This window comes from Clupea harengus, chromosome 26 (genome assembly GCF_900700415.2).
Source record: "Clupea harengus chromosome 26, Ch_v2.0.2, whole genome shotgun sequence".
NCBI lineage: Eukaryota > Metazoa > Chordata > Actinopteri > Clupeiformes > Clupeidae > Clupea > Clupea harengus.
The window spans coordinates 1001575-1020290 of NC_045177.1; the positions used below are offsets into that span (position 1 = coordinate 1001575).

Below are 18716 nucleotides of genomic sequence, written 5' to 3' on the forward strand. Positions count from 1 at the left end.
GGTTATCTGGCATTTAAATGATTCTGTAGAAGGCCAACAAGATATCTCTGTTTTGCATTCTCTAATATAATTATATTATGTGATATATATATATATATAATTACTTGGCCAGTTAGTATACAACATCTTTTCATTTATTTTCATTTAATTGTATTGTTGTGTGCAACTTCAAAATTACAAGTTACAGAGTTATTTTTCTCTAAAATGTTGGTAGTTTTGTCTTTTCACTGGTTTAAGAGCTAAAGTAAGGGCATCCTGTTCATTGGGACCAAACCCCCTCCAGTTCCAGTATAATAATATTATATATGTAAGGCCCTTTAAGAAAATGATTTATTTTGTTAGTGCTTTTCTTTCATTGATTCTATGTGCTTGAAGTGACTACAGTTACCATGATGCCGTTTGCGTTGATTAGTAACAATGTATGTTTCCCGCGGAAGTAGTTTGTTTTCATTCGGGATTTGGATTTTGTAGGAGGCAGGAATAAAAAGTCTTCTGCATGCTGTAGAGAGGTTTAACAAAGTCGGATATTCACAATAGACACTGGAAACAGCGAGACCTGGGACTCGTCTTCATAGCAAGCGTTAGTTTATCTCTGTGACTTCGTCCACGGTGTCTGATGAAGATCAACTAGTATTTTGTAGTTTCCCATGACATATGCGTATTTTTTGTGATGTAAGATTGTCTTCTATCAATTTCGCTAATTGCATCGTGTTAAATGTGCAAATTAGCGGCATAAAATATGTGTGAATTGTCAAATGTTTGTCTAGCGATTAAGTAAGTGCTTACTAGCTAATTACATTGTTGTAGGATGCCAGCATTTTTTTACCCTGCCCTCGTGTGTGATCGCCTTATCATTTCTGTGTTACAGGTATGTTTGCCTGAGTGTGTTATGAATACTTATCTGTCATGTACTTTATTCATAAGTCTTTGTTTTCATTTGTACTCCTTCCATTTATTGTACCTCACTATACGATCTAAGTGCCTTGCTACTAGTGTTGTAGCCTGTGGGTTTCACTAGGCTGTAATGTACTGAACAGTGGGTAGCCTATAGTAGCCTATGTACATTATATTTGTTATTTGCCCTTTCTGTGTTACTGAATAAATGCTGATAAATCAAGTCCACGCCTCGTCTGCATATTCATCCAGCCATACAAAGACATTTTAGTTAAGATTATTGTAATGGTCTGGTTAGAGTCCGTTGCACTTAGTTGAGATATAGAATACTCACCATATATAATTCTATTACTAAACATCCTAGATGAAGTGGTAGACAGGAAGTCCAGCCCACTCACCAACAATAGCTGGGAACCCAGGATTCTGTTCTGTTTAATGTGAGTGTAACTCTTGTGTATTTTATAGCACTAGGGAAAAAGGGGTTACATATATACAGAGGTGTAAAGTAACGTTTTACTTTTACTCACGTTACTGTAATTGAGTAGTTTTTTTGTGTACTTTGTAATTTTTAAGTAGTTTTTGAAATCGGTAATTTTACTTTTACTTAAGTAGATTTTGACTGAAGTATTGTACTTCGCTACATTGGAAATTACATCCGTTACTGAGTAAAAAAAAAAAACATAGTTCAAGGCGGGAATCGCGCACCACAATTCTCACTGCAATGGTGGATGCTGCATAGAGTATATGATGGAGTCATGCAAGGAGCCGGTACGGTGCCGAGTCACGAGAGATAGATATGGAGGAAGATGATAGTGCGGACTACCAACAAGCTGCGGACCACCAACAAGCTGAAGCACCGAACTTTCCGCCAGTTGAAATTAAAGAAGATGAAGAAAACCCGTGGCCACATCTCAGCAAGCAGTTTGCCTTCCAACGTAAAAGAGGCAACAGCTATATGCTGTGTAAACTGTGCCTAATCCGCCAGTCAGAACTTTCTGCTTATACAAATTCATCTTCAAATCTGCGCAAGCATGTGTTGGTAAGTACAGTATTTGTCCCTTTCCATTAGTAGTTCAGACAGCGTTTTTGTCATTTAGTTAGCTTTGCTCCATTAAGCAAAATATGCGTTTCATGGCACTAGTAGGTAGTAGCCTAATTTTGGCTAGCACTTGCAACCGACCTGAGTATGCTAACGTCGACAGCGGTCATCCAATAGACTAATTATACCATTCCTGTCTTCCATTCGTTTCAGGTCATAGAATTATTATGTTCAGTCTCTCATATTGTGTTAAAAACTGCAGATCAGTCATCAGCAATGAAATACACCACATAAACTGATATTAGGCTAATCATTTGGCTGCCTCCCATGCCTTGAAACAGAACAATGTGAATGCGCACACCATCGTTTTCAGACAGTTGGACAAGTCAATGTGTATGTCGTTATCTGCAATTTATCACGATGTTTAGTCAGATATTGATAACGATAAGTGGTGGCTTTGCAACGTGCACGTCTTTCATGTTCATGCTAAGGGGTCCCGGTTAGCAAGAATTGAGGATTATGAATTGTGATGCATGTAGAAATAGAAAATAATGCTATAATTCTGTATACTGTAGGTCTGTCATCTCAAGTAGCTATTTATAGCTATTTCTGTGTTATGATGCACTCTTGATGGCAGCTCAATATTTAATTGTCAGAAATGTTGTTTGTCATTCTACAGGTCTAGTCTATGTCAGACAACACCTTGACCGGATGTTGGAGGCTGGAGCAAGTTGGACAACATTCATCAGATGAAGATGATTTATTTTCCTCAATGAAGTCCAGAAGGTCAGAAGGTACAGGGGAGTTAGAAGGGTACCTAGCCTGTGTCTCAGTCAATATGGATCTGCTGAACGCCTTTCAGAATATCAAAAAACTCTCCCTGAAACTCAATACAGGCCTACCTGCCTCGGCCGCCTGCGAGCGACTCTTCAGCTGTGCTGGATTGCTGTTCAATGCAAAGCTAGCCCGGATGAACTCTACTCATCTTGAAAATCAGCTGCTGCTCAAACTCAACAAGAAGTTTGTAGACTAATGCTCTAAAGGTGGACACAAGTAAAGTAACCAAAGTTTAAGTGGGGCAGCGGTATTTTAACTTTTTATTTTAGCTGTCATGTCTTGACATGTCCTCCCAAAAGTTCTTAAATGTTGTGTTGACATGTTTAATGTTTGACATGTTTAATGTCATTGCACTTATATTTCTAAAGATTCTCCTTTAATAAAAAATAACTAGTTTTTGTATTGGATTTATGACCCCTTGTCCTTTTTTGCACTATATAGAAGCGGCCCCCATCAAGTTGTTGAAAGTAACTAAGTAACTTTTACTTAAAGTACATTTTAAATGAACTACTTTTTACTTTTACTTGAGTAGATTTTTAGATGGGTAATTGTACTTGTACTTAAGTAAAATTTCATCAAAGTAATTGTACTTTTACTTGAGTACAACATTTCAGTACTTTTTACACCTCTGCATATATATATAATTACTCGTCCAGTTTGTAAGCAACATCTTTATGTGGATTTTAAACTCTTTTGTGCACTTTTTAGCAGGTTCATTTTATTCTTTATTCCTGGGTGCCTTTCTGCTATTATTTCTGTATGCAATTTGAACATGCAAAGTAAAGTGCATGAAGCTAAATTCAAAATTCTTCATTGTTTGACTCTTCTCTCCAAAGCTCTTTGAAAGTTGGGTAAGAATCTTTTTATTCTCTGAGTTCATTATGTAGACAGGATGTAGACATTTGGGTAATATGAGTCCACAGTAAACATTCTGCGTTCTGCTGGAATGACTTCTAAAGCAACCTGTGCCTTTAAATAAACTTTGGGGCCAAACGCCTCTGTGCGTTAGCTCTTAGACAGAGCCTTTTTCCATCCAGTGATTGATTGATTTTAAACACATTTAAGGGGTATGTTCTAAGAGTGGTGAATTCAATCTGTTTGGAACAGGAGTCATTGCAAGGTTGCCTGCAAGAAATTAGGTTTAGGGTACAGCTTTAATCTGTTGAGGGGTGTTCCATGATGGCACTTTAGGTTAGTGAATTGGGTTGAAGAGTTCTAATATTGGATGGTTATTTAAGGACTCTTAACACGCATGAATCAATTAACCGTTGTGTTATCTCCTTACACGCATACTGGCATCACCCAGTACATATGTACATCCATGTTATATTGTCATTACACACTTTATCAAGACGTTATTTCGACACACTAGAAACACCCCTGCCTCAATGAGCGCTTCCCTAGCGGCGCGCGTAACAAACACAGATAATCAGCCTTGAATCCCCGTTTACTTCCCACGTGAGTCCGCAGCTAACCATCTTGTCATTGCACACAGAAACCCCATACAGGGTTAAATCACCCATAGCATCATACCTAAGCACACCACACAATATAATCACATAATACAACGTTCATATTTCTGTCCATCAGAACGTATTTTATACATCATGATCTGCGGGGAAAACTACCGCTTCACGTTACAGTCGCCATGCGCTCTAAATACAATCTGTTTGGAACAGGAGTCATTGCGAGGTTGCCTGAAAGAAATTAGGTTTAGGGTACAGCTTTAATCTGCTGAGGGGAGTTTCCACGATGGCACTTTAGATTAGTGAATTGGGTTGAAGAGTTCTAATATTGGATGGTTATCTAAGGACTCTTTAATTACGATTCTCCCTGAAGAAAGCAAAACTGCCTAGCGACAGCGAACTGCCTAGTACTACCAGAGCAGGGTATGTGACCATACATATGTTAGCTACCTTCAAGAAGCTTTTGAAGACCCAACTCTTCAGAGAGCACCTCCCTTCTTAACCCTCCTATTATGTTCAAATTTTACCCACATCTATTATGCTTGGGGTCAATTTGACCCCAGCAATTTAAACCTCCAAAAAATTATTATAATTCTTTTTTTTACCCAAGTTTTTGTGTCAGGTACTTTAGGTTTGTTTGTTGACTACCTAAATAGCCCTTAAAAATAAAACAATACCCCCACCCACCCTCTTTATACATCCAGAATACATGTTACGCGACTATGGAGAAATATGCAGATCCCCATAAAATCTCACTGATTGACCTAAAATTGGAAAGAGATATCCTTCTGGTGTTTTTATGGCTTCATATTATTTCTAAGTATATATTGTTGCTATCTATAACATTTGGAGTAAAAAACTATTTCTTTTATCAAGAAAAGTAACAATGTGATGAAAAAAGTTGATATTTCTTGTATATTTTATACAATTAAAACAGCCTGGGGTCAAATTGACCCCAAACAACACCTATGCGTAAAGTATGTGTACAGGACATTGAAAACATATCATTATGTTAATTTTGTCTTTACCCAGTTGTCCCCATTAAATTAGGAAAAGTTATTAAATATGAAGCAAAAAAAATGATGTCAAACATTTATTTAGAGACGTTAAACATTGAATGGGGTCAAATTGACCCCAAACATAATAGGAGGGTTAACTGGCACCTTGACTAGCGCTTAACTTGCACTTCAGCAGTTACATTCCTGCACTTCTTTTTCCTTTCTAGGTCGTTTTTCTAATTCTTATGTAAAGTAGTATTTATTGTTACACCATGTTTTTTATTGCTCTTAGCTTGACTGTTCTCTCCGCTAAATGACTAAATGTAAATGCAAATGTAAAACAACAGAGACTTGAGCAGGGACCCAGAGAGAGCAAGAGGTTATCAATCAGGAGGGTTGGGATCAAATGGAGGGAGAGTGTGGTGAACGTAGCCATTACTCCTGCCTGTCTGAGTGTGTGTGTGTCCGTGTGATTGTGTGTGTGTGTGTGTGTGTGTCTGAGTGTGTGTGTGTGTCTCTGTGTGTGTGTGTGTGTGTGTGTGTGTGTGTGTGTGTGTGTGTGTGTGTGTGTGTGTGTGTGTGTGTGTGTGTGTGTGTGTGTGTGACGTCCCCCAGCTCTGGCAGCAGTTCGCACATGTTGAGTTTGTGTTTTGGCGACCCCTACTGGTTGCCTTGTGCCTCTTGTTGTCTCTAATTTCAGGTGAGACACACAGGTCATTCACAGGCCTACCTGCCCTATAAAAGGGTTGTGGGTCCACTCCTTGATCTATTTGTGTAATAAACACAGGTCTGTCACAAGCCTACCTGCCCTATAAAAGGGTTGTGGGTCCACTCCTTGATCTATTTGTGTAATAAACACACCCCTATTGTTCCACAACAGCCGATCTGTGTGTGTCCCCCCATTTATGTTACAGTTAGTGTAGGCTGGCTGTAACTGTGTGTGTGTGTGTGTGTGTGTGTGTGTGTGTGTGTGTGTGTGTGTGTGTGTGTGTGTGTGTGCGTGTGTGTGTGTGTAGGCTGGCTGTAACTGTGTGTGTGTGTGTGTGTGTGTGTGTGTGTGTGTGTGTATGTGTGTGTGTGAGCTGCCCTGTGTGTGTGTGATGTGCCCTGTGTGTGTGGAGGTGTGTGAGCTGCCCTGAGTGTGTGTGTGTGTGTGTGTGTGTGTGTGTGAGCTGCCCTGATGCCATGCCAGGCTTCTCCACCCCTCCTTCTCTCTTGTTATGTTTCTCCTAGGCTGCATTCCTGTAACCTGATTGGTTTGTCATGTATGACACCATACGGAGATGTGGACTGGGGTCGACACTGCATTCATATCTTTTCATATCTGTTTCAGAAAATCCATCAAGCTACTTCAGCCCATATTTGTTATTGTTTGTCATATATGAAACCATATGGAGATTATTACAGGTTTGCCTGATTGCTAAAACACTATAACTGATTATTATTACAGTTTTGCCTGATTTTTTAAAACACTATAACTGATTCCCTCAGCCTTTGCTTCACTTCTCAAAATATATGCACCTTTCTCATAACTCTATACGCTAGTCACACATTTTATAATGTACAAAATATATGCCCATTTAGTAAATACATGCAATCACTACAGTAAACTCAAGGCATCACCATCTGAACTCAATGAGCACATGTTTCTCATGGTGGAAACACTCAGCCAATCAGATCATCACCAGAGGAGGACAAGCACAAAGGGGACTAGAAAGAGAAAGATCACAATATCAAAGACAAGTAGTGTCAGTTGAAATTCATCATTATCAGCATGTGCTCATACATGGGAAGGCTATGATGAAGCTGGACAATGACTGCAGCCCAACTTACAGTGAGCCAGTTCACAAGTGCATCCATTTCCAGTGTAATTAGCATTGCTTTAACTGCAATACATGTATTGGACTGTACACTTGCAGTGCATACAAGGACTATATCTACACTTGGACCTTGTTGTCATCGTGTTTTCTTTACAATTAAATTCCACAGTAATGGGGGACATCAGCCAAAGGCACCAAAAAGGCATGAATATGCTACGTATTTATCGCAGTATTTCCAATGCAGTAAATTACATACATCAACACAAGATACAGTCTACCAAAGTACTGTAATACCACTAGAAGTCTGCTGTAGCCCTACAGTAATGCTGATCCATTCTGTCCTCTGCATTTGGTGTCAAACTTTTATACGTTTGAACTTCGCATTTACGGTAGCATTCTCCTCTGCATTGCATCTTGGAAATACGTCAATCCAAGCCAAGTATTTGAAGACAGCGTTCATAATGGGGTTTGCCTCTCACAATTGATGTCCCAATTGAGTGTGTAAATTTACTGTAATTGCTTTCTTCAATCACTGTCTTTCACTGATAGCCTATGACTTACATATAGATATATAGTCCTGTAATAAATTACCCATAATGCCTCACAGACATCGGTTCCGAGTCTCTAGGACCTTCCCATTTAGAGTTATTTAAGAAAAAAAACATTCCGATTGTCAGTTACTTCAACTTCCTGTGGTCGTCAAAAAAGACTTTCCAGACGGCAGGATTTAGTTTCCTAGCACCTCCTCCGTCCTGTCTGAGGCCCCGCCCCTCTGACGGACCACAGCCTCGCATTCTTTGGCACGAGGTCCTCCCTCATAGGCACAGGCTCCTCCCTCATAGGCACAGGCTCCTCCCTCATAGGCACAGTCTCCTCTCTCATAGGCACAGGCTCCTCCCTCATAGGCACAGGCTCCTCCCTCATAGGTACAGGCTCCTCCCTCATAGGCACAGGCTCCTCCCTCATAGGCACAGGCTCCTCTCTCATAGGCACAGGCTCCTCCCTTAATCTTCATCTTCAGACGGAGAGGAGAGGAGAGTGGGGTCGTCCTTAATCCACCTTCTTCAGACGGGTCCTGGAGATGAAATCCGGTTGGACACACACACACACACACACACTCACTCACACAGACACACACACACACACACACTGTTACGACCCCCTGCGTCCCTGCAGACATTGCAGTGGCCATGCATGGCCTGCAGGCAACAGTGGGGATGACGAGCGTCATGATGGACTGATTATCTGGGAGGTGTGGAGTATAAAGGACCAGTGGACACCTGTCTCCCTCTCTCTCTCCAGCTGACTATGTCAGCTTACAGACGTCAAACCCCTAGACACGTCGCCTTTGAGTTATTAATTTTATGGACTGAATAAACGCGTGACTTTTGTAGAAACCGTTGTCATCTGCCTCCAAACGTTATTGTTTCGGTCGCGAGCCGGCCGGAACGTAACACACACACACACATACACACACACCCACACACACACACACACACACACACACACACTCACTCACACAGACACACACAGACACACACACACACACACACACACACACACACACCCATACACACACACACACACACACACACACACACACACACGCACACACACAAAAATAAATACTGTATATGACTAGGTTTATTTTAACCCTTTGTTGCCAGCCCCTAAAATGACCGATTTAGGGTGCTTTCAATTAAAGCAGTGATGTAAGAACACTTTGTAACATATATTAATGTGTGATATCTCATTTTAAAGCTAAAAGTAAGGAGTACAACACAGCACACAGTTTTTTTCATTTTTCAAAGATTTTTCTTTATTAAAAATATATATTCATGCAAATATTTATTAATTATGCGCATAAATTATGTACAATTTCTCATCTGAAGAGCTAAGTATACATATTTATTAAAACATTTCAACTACAAATCAAAACATACTCAATCACCCATATCTTCCTAAAATTTCAGCTTGTTCTGAGCAAAACCTCAAATATTACAGCCCAATATCTGGCGTCCTCCACATTATGTACATATCAAAATTCCAGTAAAATTCAGTGTGATAAAATATGTCCAGTTTGTAGCGAAGGGAGAGCGTGGTCACCCCACATGGATTTGAACCTGGGTCTACAGGGTACTAAACATGCACTCTGACTGCCATACCAATGAGCCAGGCTCCATAGTGTGGCAGTCAGAGCACACACTCATCTGTAGTGACGGCACTTCGTCACACTGCCCTCCACCCTTGCGCTTCATGCACATAGGCATTCCTCGCGCATCCACCAACCGTACTTCTCCCATCCAGAGTGCCCCCTTGTCTAGAGTGCCCCCCCCCCCACACACACCCACACACACACACACACAAGTGCTTCACCCATCTAATGGGCCCCTCACACAGGGGTCAACCTACCTGGGGGTCCCTCATACAGTGTTACGGCCACGCCTCCGATGACCTCTAGGGAAGCCATCCCACCTCTGACATCATTTGTAGCGAACAGAGAGCAAAGTCAACTCACCTGGCCTGGTTACAGGGTGCCAAACATTCACTCCAGGCTCTTTGGTATGGCAGTAAGAGTGCATGTTTGGCATCCTCTAGAACCGGGTTGATTCGGAGGGAGGGAGGGCGGGAGAGATAAAGAAAGAAAGAGAGAAAGAAAGAGAGAAAGAAAGAGAAAAAGAAAGAAAGAAAGAAAGAAAGAAAGAGAGAGAGAGAGAGAGGTGACTATGCTCTCTGTTCGCTACAAATGGTGTCAGAGGTGGGATGGCTTGCCGTGAGGTCATCAGAGGCGTGCCCGTAAAACTGTATGAGGGGAACATGGGCTTTGGGCAAGGTCTACCATGTCACGGGAGCGGCTCAAAGCCCTGATGGCCATGTTACATGTAGTGGACCCCAGTGCTGAGGATGGAAATGATAAGCTGAGAAAAGTCAGAACTTTCCTTGACCATTTCAAGGACCGCTGCAAAGCTCTGCATCAGCCCTTTCAAAATGTGTCCGTTGATGAGCGAATGGTGAAGAGTAAGCCCAGATCTGGAATTCGTCAATATATAAAAAGGTCCAACTCTCCTGGCTTGTAGGCCTCTTGGGCCCTTTCCCTCTTGATCTCACACCTCTCCCTCTCGCTGGTCTTGGGTTGGCTGCCAGATTTTCAGGAGCACCCTCACCGCTGCTCTCCTCGTGGCTAATATTGCCATTACCTAAGCAGAAAATCAATTGATCAGAAAAAGGAACAGTTAATTTTCTATTCTTCTTTTACATATATATAATAATATAATATATTATAAATATTATTGTACAGGCATGAAATTACAAGCACACAAAACCTTGAAGTCTCAAATCAACAACGAAATATTGACAGAACTACACTAACTAACTACACTAAAACCATAGGTTACTGTCAAAATTGTTCATGAATTAGGTTAGAAAATTATCTTGAAAGAAAAATAAATACTCCTTTATCTTTTCTTCTAAATGTCTTGTAAGTCCCTGCTTGCTTATGCCTTTCAAACGCCAAAATGAAAACCCAGTAACATGTTGCTTGCTATTAGTACAAGGTGCGTACTACAGCTTTGCGGTAAACGAAACACATGTGAATGTTCGCCCTCAAATGTCTTATAAATCTACAAATCTAGCCAAGTTGATAGCCGAACACAAAACTAAATACAAAGGTTTGATAAAGTGTATTATTTACTCCGAGAAACAAATGAGGAAAGCATGCATTGCAGTGACTACTTGTTGGGTGTGTGTATTTACGATGAAACGTACCTTGTGATAGAAACGGAGTCGGAGAGTACTTTTCTCCGGCGCTTTCTCCTTCCAATCCTTGGCGAAATTCAAACTTTTCTCCACTAGAAATCCATCCAATACCACTGTGTACATTGCTTTCTTGGTCACTCATCATTCATTAGAAATGCTGCCTCTGCTTGTCCTGAAAATCGCTGTTGCTCACTGAGGTGTCGCTTACTTGCGGACGCCATGTTTGTTTTTCTAACCTCAAAGTCACGTAACTCGCGTAGCTTGATTTGACAAGCTCTCTGGGACTAACCAATCAATAAAATGGATTTAAAAAGCATGCAATCTGATTGGATAGGTCTTGAGGCTTTTGTAAAAAAAAAGAATTTTCAAAAAATGTTATTTTCCGTTGTCATGGCACCAAAACGTCATCGTTCCAAAAGGAACGATATTAACACGGGGCGGCACCAAAGGGTTAATCAGAATCAGAATGGGCCTGGGCCTGGGGTAGGGGTGGGGTTAAGAATCTTACTGCTGTACATCTTCTCTCTGAACTTCACTCAAATAGTTCAGAGGGTCAAGAAAACAATAGTTTCTCACACCTCTTTGATCCTTATCTACTCTGTGAGCCTGTGCAGAAGAAGTGTGTGTGTGTGTGTGCGTGCATGCGTCTGTGTGTGCCTGCCTGCCTGCCTGTGCGTGCGTCTGTGTGTGCGTGCCTGCATGCGTATGTCTGTGTGTGCGTGCCTGCCTGTGTATGTCTGTGTGTGTGTGCCTGCCTGCATGCGTATGTCTGTGTGTGCGTGCCTGCCTGCGTATGTCTGTGTGTGCGTGCCTGCATGCGTATGTCTGTGTGTGCGTGCCTGCATGCGTATGTCTGTGTGTGCGTGCCTGCCTGTGTATGTCTGTGTGTTCGTGCCTGCCTGTGTACGTCTGTGAGTGCCTACCTACCTGCTAATCAAATGTGTTTATTTCAGTGACATCAAAATAATAACTGGTTTATTTTACTTTCCCATTGCTCCAGCCTAACCAGATGTGAAGAGTTTGGCAGTGCACTAGAAGAAAGCGAAGAGAAGGTGGACAAAGACCTGTCTTGCCTGTGGACAGCCCAAGTCTCGATATGAGACTGATGAAGGAGCTTTTATTTATTTATTGTGTTCCAGAAATCTCACATGCTCTGCCCCTGATGCTGAGGTCTTCATCATGGCGAGAGTGCACATACACATTTGTTGTACACACGCACATAGTACTCCCTTGTTTACAGTCATTTGGAGCACAGGGATATATGTCTATGCTTGCCATTTTCATTTAGTCGTTGTGAAAAGTTATATTTGAAAGCTGGCCTTAAATGTTCCATATCATTTCTGAAATGCTTATCTTATGATTACAATCCACACTACATTTGTATAAAACGTGCAGTCCTGTTTGATACATATAATTGGATACATATATTTTGTCTGTTATAAATGACTTTCTTTTATGTGTGTAAATATATGTATGTTAAACTGACCTCAATGCATCAGGCCAGCCAGATCAAGTTTTCCCTTTTTTAAAGGAAAGTTTGTCATTGCTAATAGCTGTTTGTTTGTCATTTTCCTTTGTCATTGTAAGCAGTTATATTTAATTGTTGGCCTTAAATGATCCATATTTTTTCTAAAACATGTATCTTTAATTGCAGTCCACGCTATTCCATTTGTGTAAATACTGAGACAAGTATACATTATTTCACATGTTGACAATAAAACTATGATGACAAATAAAAAATGGAACTTATTTTGAAATATTACACACTGCCTTTTAGTCCTGCTTAAATGAAAACAATATAGCTTTTTCTCATCTTAATTATACCATCTACAACAATAGGTTCTGTGTCATAAGAATTAATCCAAGTCTGCTGGTTCAATTCATTTGAGCAGTACAGGGGATATTAATGATAAACACACTTGACAAACAAGGGAAGAACTAAAAACAACATTAGTACATTTCTACAAAGATACTGACAATCTGATGGAGTAGTAATTGTACTAAGTTCAAAGTAGTAGCATTACTATAAATTTGATATAAACTACAAAAAAACTAATTTTACATAGAAAGTTGTAATTCTTTTTTAATCTCCAAGTATTTCCAATGCTTTCTACTCATGTATTTCACATTCGATAACACCTCAATGGGGATACGAACCCTCTATCTTGGGGAATCTAAAATAAATAATTAAATGCACGTACCCAGAAAAATGCTTCAATCCGATTGGCCGGTAATCTGTTACAGCAATACACGGCTGGCCCCCCGTGGCAGGCGAGAATTCTACCACTGAACCACCAATGCGCGCCACATACAGAGACTAATGGCCGAGAACGAGAAACCACCTAGAACCACCGAGCTGTTGCTAAAGGGTCAACAGAGAAGAAAGGTCGAAAAATGAGAAACCACCAAGATCGAGCTGTTGCCAAAGGGTCAACAGAGAAGAATGGTCGAAAAACAAGCAACCCCCAAATGGTCACGTTTGAGCCACCTCATCTATGTACCAAAGTATTTTTTTGCAACTTAATGTAGTGCATTGGAATCCCCTCTGTCGGGGGATTCCGTTGGCGTTGGAATGGGGCTTCTAGCTTGCACAGGTCGAGAGTTATTCACGTCTAAAGAATGCTTGGCGAACTAAAATGGGTGGTGGGAATCAAAGAAGTTGAGCAAGCGTCTCCACTGAAAAGGAAGTGGTTTCAAATCTACTCTGTCGCAGAGCACTTGTGCGCCGTCAAGGGGAATTAGCTCAAATGGTAGAGCGCTCGCTTAGCATGCGAGAGGTAGCGGGATCGATGCCCGCATTCTCCAGTGGCTTGGACTGTGTAAGGCTTCCTTTTCATCACGACACCAGACACCTGCTCAGGCAGCGCCTTGCATTAGGCTCCTTGTACTATTTCGAGGAGAAGTGGGTCTTTGGCATAGACGACTTTCTGACCATGGCGAATGCGAAAAGACTACGCCCAACGTGGGGCTCGAACCCACGACCCTGAGATTAAGAGTCTCATGCTCTACCGACTGAGCTAGCCGGGCTTTTGCAGCCTGCAGGGATGCTGTCAGTTCACGGCAGAAGCGACGCACGAGACAAACGGCCAACCTCCTGTCTGCCCGTCGGTCGAACGTTGAAACCTTGTGTCTCTCCACAACCTTGCGCAGTCTCTGTGGCGCAATTGGTTAGCGCGTTCGGCTGTTAACCGAAAGGATGGTGGTTCAAGCCCACCCAGGGACGAGATCCTCCTTTTCTGCGAGAAGTTTTCCAGCCAACAACGTGTTTCAGAAGGTTGTCCTAATGCTCGTCAAGAACATAGTTCTTCTTCTTCAGCGCTCAATGTCTAAAATGGCCAGTACGGGGATCGAACCCGCGACCTTGGCGTTATTAGCACCACGCTCTAACCAACTGAGCTAACCGGCCACGGTCGACAAGTCCAGCCTCTCTTTGCAACAACCATGCCCCCAAGGACTGAGCAGGTCCCCATGTAGCAGTCGACGGGCAACTCCTTTTCTGGATTCTACACGCCCCCTGAACAATGAGATGACCAGCTCCTCGTTAGTATAGTGGATAGTATCCCCGCCTGTCACGCGGGAGACCGGGGTTCAATTCCCCGACGGGGAGACAGTGCTTAACCTTTTTTATTTCTTCTGCCCTGGGTTGAGTCGAAGAAAGGCCAAGAGGAGAGCCAGCTGCATTGGCCGGGAATCGAACCCGGGCCTCCCGCGTGGCAGGCGAGAATTCTACCACTGAACCACCAATGCGCGCCACATACAGAGAAGAATGGCCGAAAACGAGAAACCACCAAGAACCACCGAGCTGTTGCTAAAGGGTCAACAGAGAAGAAATGGTCGAAAAATGAGAAACCACCAAGAACCACCGAGCTGTTGCTAAAGGGTCAACAGAGAAGAATGGTCGAAAAACGAGAAACCACCAAATGTTCACGTTTGAGCCACCTCATCTATGTACCAAAGAATTTTTTTGCAACTCATTGTAGTGCATTGGAATCCCCTCTGTTCGGGGATTCCGTTGGCGTTGGAATGGGGCTTCTAGCTTGCACAGGTCGAGAGTTATTCACGTCTAAAGAATGCTTGGCGGGCTAAGAAATGGGCGAGCTAAAATGGGTGGTGGGAATCAAAGAAGTTGAGCAAGCGTCTCCACTGAAAAGGAAGTGGTTTTCAAATCTACTCTGTCGCAGAGCACTTGTGCGCCGTCAAGGGGAATTAGCTCAAATGGTAGAGCGCTCGCTTAGCATGCGAGAGGTAGCGGGATCGATGCCCGCATTCTCCAGTGGCTTGGACTGTGTAAGGCTTCCTTTTCATCACGACACCAGACACCTGCTCAGGCAGCGCCTTGCATTAGGCTCCTTGTACTATTTCGAGGAGAAGTGGGTCTTTGGCATAGACGACTTTCTGACCATGGCGAATGCGAAAAGACTACGCCCAACGTGGGGCTCGAACCCACGACCCTGAGATTAAGAGTCTCATGCTCTACCGACTGAGCTAGCCGGGCTTTTGCAGCCTGCAGGGATGCTGTCAGTTCACGGCAGAAGCGACGCACGAGACAAACGGCCAACCTCCTGTCTGCCCGTCGGTCGAACGTTGAAACCTTGTGTCTCTCCACAACCTTGCGCAGTCTCTGTGGCGCAATTGGTTAGCGCGTTCGGCTGTTAACCGAAAGGATGGTGGTTCAAGCCCACCCAGGGACGAGATCCTCCTTTTCTGCGAGAAGTTTTCCAGCCAACAACGTGTTTCAGAAGGTTGTCCTAATGCTCGTCAAGAACATAGTTCTTCTTCTTCAGCGCTCAATGTCTAAAATGGCCAGTACGGGGATCGAACCCGCGACCTTGGCGTTATTAGCACCACGCTCTAACCAACTGAGCTAACCGGCCACGGTCGACAAGTCCAGCCTCTCTTTGCAACAACCATGCCCCCAAGGACTGAGCAGGTCCCCATGTAGCAGTCGACGGGCAACTCCTTTTCTGGATTCTACACGCCCCCTGAACAATGAGATGACCAGCTCCTCGTTAGTATAGTGGATAGTATCCCCGCCTGTCACGCGGGAGACCGGGGTTCAATTCCCCGACGGGGAGACTTTTATCTTTCTTCTGCCCTGGGTTGAGTCGAAGAAAGGCCAAGAGGAGAGCCAGCTGCATTGGCCGGGAATCGAACCCGGGCCTCCCGCGTGGCAGGCGAGAATTCTACCACTGAACCACCAATGCGCGCCACATACAGAGAAGAATGGCCGAAAACGAGAAACCACCAAGAACCACCGAGCTGTTGCTAAAGGGTCAACAGAGAAGAATGGTCGAAAAACGAGAAACCACCAAGATTGAGCTGTTGCTAAAGGGTCAACAGAGAAGAATGGTCAAAAAACGAGCAACCCCCAAATGTTCACGTTTGAGCCACCTCATCTATGTACCAAAGTATTTTTTTGCAACTCATTGTAGTGCATTGGAATCCCCTCTGTTGGGGGATTCCGTTGGCGTTGGAATGGGGCTTCTAGCTTGCACAGGTCGAGAGTTATTCACGTCTAAAGAATGCTTGGCGAACTAAAATGGGTGGTGGGAATCAAAGAAGTTGAGCAAGCGTCTCCACTGAAAAGGAAGTGGTTTTAAATCTACTCTGTCGCAGAGCACTTGTGCGCCGTCAAGGGGAATTAGCTCAAATGGTAGAGCGCTCGCTTAGCATGCGAGAGGTAGCGGGATCGATGCCCGCATTCTCCAGTGGCTTGGACTGTGTAAGGCTTCCTTTTCATCACGACACCAGACACCTGCTCAGGCAGCGCCTTGCATTAGGCTCCTTGTACTATTTCGAGGAGAAGTGGGTCTTTGGCATAGACGACTTTCTGACCATGGCGAATGCGAAAAGACTACGCCCAACGTGGGGCTCGAACCCACGACCCTGAGATTAAGAGTCTCATGCTCTACCGACTGAGCTAGCCGGGCTTTTGCAGCCTGCAGGGATGCTGTCAGTTCACGGCAGAAGCGACGCACGAGACAAACGGCCAACCTCCTGTCTGCCCGTCGGTCGAACGTTGAAACCTTGTGTCTCTCCACAACCTTGCGCAGTCTCTGTGGCGCAATTGGTTAGCGCGTTCGGCTGTTAACCGAAAGGATGGTGGTTCAAGCCCACCCAGGGACGAGATCCTCCTTTTCTGCGAGAAGTTTTCCAGCCAACAACGTGTTTCAGAAGGTTGTCCTAATGCTCGTCAAGAACATAGTTCTTCTTCTTCAGCGCTCAATGTCTAAAATGGCCAGTACGGGGATCGAACCCGCGACCTTGGCGTTATTAGCACCACGCTCTAACCAACTGAGCTAACCGGCCACGGTCGACAAGTCCAGCCTCTCTTTGCAACAACCATGCCCCCAAGGACTGAGCAGGTCCCCATGTAGCAGTCGACGGGCAACTCCTTTTCTGGATTCTACACGCCCCCTGAACAAGGAGGTGACAAGCTCCTCGTTAGTATAGTGGATAGTATCCCCGCCTGTCACGCGGGAGACCGGGGTTCAATTCCCCGACGGGGAGACAGTGCTTGACCTTTTATTTTTTCTTCGGCCCTGGGCTGAGTCGAAGAAAAGCCAAGAGGAGAGCCAGCTGCATTGGCCGGGAATCGAACCCGGGCCTCCCGCGTGGCAGGCGAGAATTCTACCACTGAACCACCAATGCGCGCCACATACAGAGACTAATGGCCGAGAACGAGAAACCACCTAGAACCACCGAGCTGTTGCTAAAGGGTCAACAGAGAAGAAAGGTCGAAAAATGAGAAACCACCAAGATCGAGCTGTTGCCAAAGGGTCAACAGAGAAGAATGGTCGAAAAACGAGCAACCCCCAAATGTTCACGTTTGAGCCACCTCATCTATGTACCAAAGTATTTTTTTGCAACTCATTGTAGTGCATTGGAATCCCCTCTGTTGGGGGATTCCGTTGGCGTTGGAATGGGGCTTCTAGCTTGCACAGGTCGAGAGTTATTCACGTCTAAAGAATGCTTGGCGAACTAAAATGGGTGGTGGGAATCAAAGAAGTTGAGCAAGCGTCTCCACTGAAAAGGAAGTGGTTTCAAATCTACTCTGTCGCAGAGCACTTGTGCGCCGTCAAGGGGAATTAGCTCAAATGGTAGAGCGCTCGCTTAGCATGCGAGAGGTAGCGGGATCGATGCCCGCATTCTCCAGTGGCTTGGACTGTGTAAGGCTTCCTTTTCATCACGACACCAGACACCTGCTCAGGCAGCGCCTTGCATTAGGCTCCTTGTACTATTTCGAGGAGAAGTGGGTCTTTGGCATAGACGACTTTCTGACCATGGCGAATGCGAAAAGACTACGCCCAACGTGGGGCTCGAACCCACGACCCTGAGATTAAGAGTCTCATGCTCTACCGACTGAGCTAGCCGGGCTTTTGCAGCCTGCAGGGATGCTGTCAGTTCACGGCAGAAGCGACGCACGAGACAAACGGCCAACCTCCTGTCTGCCCGTCGGTCGAACGTTGAAACCTTGTGTCTCTCCACAACCTTGCGCAGTCTCTGTGGCGCAATTGGTTAGCGCGTTCGGCTGTTAACCGAAAGGATGGTGGTTCAAGCCCACCCAGGGACGAGATCCTCCTTTTCTGCGAGAAGTTTTCCAGCCAATCAACGTGTTTCAGAATGTTGTCCTAATGGTCAGCAAGAACATAGTTCTTCTTCTTCAGGGCTCAATGTCTAAAATGGCCAGTACGGGGATCGAACCCGCGACCTTGGCGTTATTAGCACCACGCTCTAACCAACTGAGCTAACCGGCCACGGTCGACAAGTCCAGCCTCTCTTTGCAACAACCATGCCCCCAAGGACTGAGCAGGTCCCCATGTAGCAGTCGACGGGCAACTCCTTTTCTGGATTCTACACGCCCCCTGAACAAGGAGGTGACAAGCTCCTCGTTAGTATAGTGGAT

At 44.2% G+C, this 18716-nt stretch overlaps 22 non-coding genes across 22 annotated transcripts; 11 read left to right on the forward strand and 11 right to left on the reverse strand.

Moving 5' to 3' along the window:
• The first annotated feature begins 13542 nt into the window (after positions 1-13542).
• On the forward strand, positions 13543-13615 carry trnaa-agc. Its single transcript has one exon. It is a non-coding gene; the product is annotated as a tRNA-Ala (tRNA).
• Positions 13616-13764: 149 nt separating this feature from the next.
• On the reverse strand, positions 13765-13837 carry trnak-cuu. The gene has a single exon. It is a non-coding gene; the product is annotated as a tRNA-Lys (tRNA).
• A 122-nt stretch (positions 13838-13959) lies between these two features.
• On the forward strand, positions 13960-14033 carry trnan-guu. The gene has a single exon. It is a non-coding gene; the product is annotated as a tRNA-Asn (tRNA).
• Positions 14034-14142: 109 nt separating this feature from the next.
• trnai-aau lies at positions 14143-14216 on the reverse strand. The gene has a single exon. It is a non-coding gene; the product is annotated as a tRNA-Ile (tRNA).
• A 129-nt stretch (positions 14217-14345) lies between these two features.
• On the forward strand, positions 14346-14417 carry trnad-guc. Its single transcript has one exon. It is a non-coding gene; the product is annotated as a tRNA-Asp (tRNA).
• Positions 14418-14486: 69 nt separating this feature from the next.
• Positions 14487-14557, reverse strand: trnag-gcc. The gene has a single exon. It is a non-coding gene; the product is annotated as a tRNA-Gly (tRNA).
• Positions 14558-15010: 453 nt separating this feature from the next.
• trnaa-agc lies at positions 15011-15083 on the forward strand. Its single transcript has one exon. It is a non-coding gene; the product is annotated as a tRNA-Ala (tRNA).
• A 149-nt stretch (positions 15084-15232) lies between these two features.
• trnak-cuu lies at positions 15233-15305 on the reverse strand. The gene has a single exon. It is a non-coding gene; the product is annotated as a tRNA-Lys (tRNA).
• Positions 15306-15427: 122 nt separating this feature from the next.
• On the forward strand, positions 15428-15501 carry trnan-guu. The gene has a single exon. It is a non-coding gene; the product is annotated as a tRNA-Asn (tRNA).
• Positions 15502-15610: 109 nt separating this feature from the next.
• On the reverse strand, positions 15611-15684 carry trnai-aau. Its single transcript has one exon. It is a non-coding gene; the product is annotated as a tRNA-Ile (tRNA).
• Positions 15685-15813: 129 nt separating this feature from the next.
• trnad-guc lies at positions 15814-15885 on the forward strand. The gene has a single exon. It is a non-coding gene; the product is annotated as a tRNA-Asp (tRNA).
• Positions 15886-15943: 58 nt separating this feature from the next.
• trnag-gcc lies at positions 15944-16014 on the reverse strand. The gene has a single exon. It is a non-coding gene; the product is annotated as a tRNA-Gly (tRNA).
• Positions 16015-16445: 431 nt separating this feature from the next.
• Positions 16446-16518, forward strand: trnaa-agc. The gene has a single exon. It is a non-coding gene; the product is annotated as a tRNA-Ala (tRNA).
• A 149-nt stretch (positions 16519-16667) lies between these two features.
• On the reverse strand, positions 16668-16740 carry trnak-cuu. Its single transcript has one exon. It is a non-coding gene; the product is annotated as a tRNA-Lys (tRNA).
• A 122-nt stretch (positions 16741-16862) lies between these two features.
• On the forward strand, positions 16863-16936 carry trnan-guu. The gene has a single exon. It is a non-coding gene; the product is annotated as a tRNA-Asn (tRNA).
• Positions 16937-17045: 109 nt separating this feature from the next.
• trnai-aau lies at positions 17046-17119 on the reverse strand. The gene has a single exon. It is a non-coding gene; the product is annotated as a tRNA-Ile (tRNA).
• Positions 17120-17248: 129 nt separating this feature from the next.
• Positions 17249-17320, forward strand: trnad-guc. The gene has a single exon. It is a non-coding gene; the product is annotated as a tRNA-Asp (tRNA).
• Positions 17321-17390: 70 nt separating this feature from the next.
• On the reverse strand, positions 17391-17461 carry trnag-gcc. The gene has a single exon. It is a non-coding gene; the product is annotated as a tRNA-Gly (tRNA).
• Positions 17462-17892: 431 nt separating this feature from the next.
• trnaa-agc lies at positions 17893-17965 on the forward strand. Its single transcript has one exon. It is a non-coding gene; the product is annotated as a tRNA-Ala (tRNA).
• Positions 17966-18114: 149 nt separating this feature from the next.
• On the reverse strand, positions 18115-18187 carry trnak-cuu. Its single transcript has one exon. It is a non-coding gene; the product is annotated as a tRNA-Lys (tRNA).
• A 122-nt stretch (positions 18188-18309) lies between these two features.
• Positions 18310-18383, forward strand: trnan-guu. The gene has a single exon. It is a non-coding gene; the product is annotated as a tRNA-Asn (tRNA).
• Positions 18384-18493: 110 nt separating this feature from the next.
• trnai-aau lies at positions 18494-18567 on the reverse strand. Its single transcript has one exon. It is a non-coding gene; the product is annotated as a tRNA-Ile (tRNA).
• Between the last annotated feature and the right edge of the window lie 149 nt (positions 18568-18716).